At 47.4% G+C, this 3,407-nt stretch overlaps 1 protein-coding gene across 3 annotated transcripts in view; it reads left to right on the forward strand.

Moving 5' to 3' along the window:
- The first annotated feature begins 1,474 nt into the window (after positions 1-1,474).
- The window catches only part of UBXN11 (UBX domain protein 11), a 20,310-nt gene continuing 18,377 nt past the window's right edge, over positions 1,475-3,407 (forward strand). For all 3 annotated transcript variants that reach the window (XM_015557266.1, XM_015557269.1, XM_015557268.1), the window contains exon 1: positions 1,475-1,552. The gene's annotated coding sequence lies outside the window, so the exon portion shown is untranslated. The remainder of the gene's footprint in view (positions 1,553-3,407) is intronic.

Raw genomic sequence — 3,407 nt, forward strand, 5'->3', positions numbered from 1 at the left:
CGCCATCCTCAAATTCCCCTGACTACCGAGTCAGCCACGAAGAAGACAGAAGACAATAATACACGTGTGTTTATTGTGGATGTCAAAGCCAACAGCACCAGATCAAACAGGCTGTGAAGAAGCTCGATGACATTGATGTGGCCAAGATCCACACCCTGATCAGGCCTGATGGCGAGAAGAAGGCATATGTTCGACTGGCTCCTGACTAGGATGCTTTGGATGTTGCCAACAAAATTGGAATCATCTAAACTGAGTCCAGCTGCTTAATTCTAAATATAAAAATTTTACACTGAAAAAAAAAATAAAATAAAAAGTGCAGTCTGAGACACACAGAGAAAGGGCTTTCATGGTCGAGCCCATGTCATGGGTGCCTGAGATCGGAAGTCATAGAATCCCAGACCACACAACTGAAGCTTGAAGGATAAAGATGATGGCAGTTAAAAGCGGGAAATGTTTCTTTCTTTCTTTTTAAATATATTTTATTGAATTTTTACAGAGAGGAAGGGAGAGGGATAGAGAGTTAGAAACATCGATGAGAGAGAAACATTGATCAGCTACCTCCTGCACACTCCACACTGGGGATGTGCCCACAACCAAGGTACATGCCCTTGACCGGAAACAAACCTGGGACCCTTAAGTCTGCAGGCCTACACTCTATCCACTGAGCCAAACCGGCCAGGGCGGGAAATGTTTCTTAAAACTTACTCTGCATGGATGTTGGGACAGGTACCTTGCATGAATTCTCTCACTTAATCCTCATAGAAACCCTGTAGGGTGGATATTACCGCCCATTATGTAGATTAAGAAACTGAGTAACTTGCCCAAGGGCACACAAGGCAGGAGCCAGTCCAAAGTCCATGTTCCATGCTCTTAACTACCTAGTTGCTCTATCTAACCCCTTTATTTTACAGATGAGGTTCAGGGAAGGGAAGTGTCTCACAGGAACTTTCACACAAAGGAACTATAATAGGAGCATTCCTTCAGAGCGCCGTCTGGTCAAGAAGTTCTCAGAGAAATTCAGATTTAAGAAACACTTATTAAGTACCTGCATCATTTCAATTCATACTCAAAACAGCCCCCTCCAAATACTGCACGGATTAGAAGGGGAAACAGGCTCAAAGGGATCATTTACCCACAAGTCAATTCAGCAAAACAAACAAACAAACAAACAAAGCCCGTGGCGCCCTAACCGGTTTGGCTCAGTGGACAGAGCGTCGGCCTGCGGAGTGAAGGGTCCCAGGTTTGTTTCCGGTCAAGGGCATGTTCCTTGGTTGCGGGCACAGTAGGGGGTGTGCAGGAGGCAGCTGATCGATGTTTCTAACTCTCTATCCCTCTCCCTTCCTCTCTGTAAAAAAATCAATAAAATACATTTAAAAAAAAACAAAACACAAAAAAACGGTGGCCTTTACGTACCCTCCTCCACCGCGGGCTAGTTGCGCAGAGACCCCGCCCCTCTCGAATTAGCCAATGGGAAGCGGATGAGCCTGGTCGCCTGGGAAACCGCGTGACAACAAGATGGCGGTGCCGCGGGCCGGCTCCTCGGCCCTGCCTGGTGAGTCCCCGCCAGGGTCGTTTTGCCCGCGGAGTGCTCCACGCATGCCGGGACCTCGTCCCAGAGCACCGAGGGCCCCGCTGTTCCAGCGGGCGGCACCCCAGCAGGCCCTCCGCGTCCTGGGAGCGGATCCGGGTCCTACCTACCATGGCCACGCGTGGAGGCGGTGGCGCGGCTCCCAGGGCGGGATTAGGTGATGAAATTGGTCTCTCCGAGAGCACTATAAAAAATGGAAACCCAAATGTCCACCAGTCCATGAATGAATAAACAGATGTGGTATGTCTTTATGATGGAATATTATTTGGGGATCTAGGGAGTGCTGGCGTGCAGCTTGCGGGCCGACAGGCACTGGGGGCACCCGGACATGGGGTGGCCACAAACAGGTCGAGTAGTGATGAAAGGTGTCAGTCAAGCACAGTCTTGACTTGGGTCCCAAAGGTGTAGAGGCACAGGACACAGCTTTCCCCTCTAAGCCCAAGCCTTAAGGGGGAATCAGTGCAACCTTCAGGCGTCCCAGGCCTGACGAGGAAGACACAGTTTGCCCCCGAAAAGTCCCCAAGTGGCATGGCTCTATCCTCAGGGACCCCAGGTCTGAGGGAATCGGAGACACAGCCCCGCGGTCAGGAGTGCCCAGACTGATGGGAAGATGGAGTCGTTGCTCTCAGGGGTCTCCTATAATCCTGGGAAAATTTATCTGGAGACATTGTAGGATTGGCCTGGAGTGAGAATGGAAAAGGGGAAGTCAATTGTGGGCCAGTATGGCAGCCCCAAAGAAGGGCAGTGAAAGCCCCACTAGAATGGCCAATAGTGGGCATAGGAAGGAGCAGTTATGTATGAGAAACATTGGAGTTTTACCTGCAGGATTTGGTACCCAATAGGATGGGATTAAGAGAGAAGGAAGGAGAGAAAAATTTTGTGGTTGGATGATGAGGTCCCATTAAGAAGGGGAAAGATGTTGGGTGTGGTTTGGGGACCAGGTCCCCCCCCCCCTTTTTTTTCTATGATTGCTTAATTGAGATATAAGTCACTCCCTTAAAATGTAAATTTCAGTAGTTTCTAGTATATTCATAGGGTTGTGCAACCATCACCCCAGTGAATTTTAGAACTTTTCATCAGCCAAAAGGCCACTCTGTACCCTTTAGCAGTTACCTCCCATTTACTCCACAGCAGCCCCTAGCCCGAGGCAACCACTAACCTACTTGTCGCCATATGAAATGCCCATTCTGGACATTTCATATAAATGGAATCATAACAATATGTAGTCTTCTGTGACTGACTTCTTTCCCTCAGCACAATGTTTTTAAGGTCCATTCACTTTATAGCATGTATTTCATTCCTTTTTTTAAAAAATTGATTTCAGAGAGGAAGGCAGAGGGAGAGATAGAAACATCAATGTTGAAAAAAAAAAGAAAAGAAAGAAACATCAATGATGAGAGAGAATCACTGATTGGCTGCCTCCTGCACGCTTCACACTGGAGATGGAGCCCGCAACCCAGGCATGTGTCCTGACCCAGAATTGAACCGTGACCTCCTGGTTCAGAGGTGAATGTTCAACCACTGAGCCATGCCGGCCTGGCTTTATTCCTTTTTTAAAATTGTCAAATACTATTCCATTATAAAGTTATACCACATTTGTCTATTCATTCATTGATTGATGGACATTTGGGTTTCCACTTTTTAGCTGCTATGAATAATGCTGCTATGAACATGTATACAATTTTTTGTGGGACATAAGTTTTCATTTCTCTTGGGTATATGCCTCGGAGTGGAATTGCTAGGCCATAGGTAAGTGTGTTTAATCTTTTAAAGAAATGCATGCTGTTTCCCACAGCAGCCGCACCATTTTACAGCCCCA

The sequence above is a fragment of the Myotis davidii genome, unplaced genomic scaffold (genome assembly GCF_000327345.1).
Source record: "Myotis davidii unplaced genomic scaffold, ASM32734v1 scaffold149, whole genome shotgun sequence".
NCBI lineage: Eukaryota > Metazoa > Chordata > Mammalia > Chiroptera > Vespertilionidae > Myotis > Myotis davidii.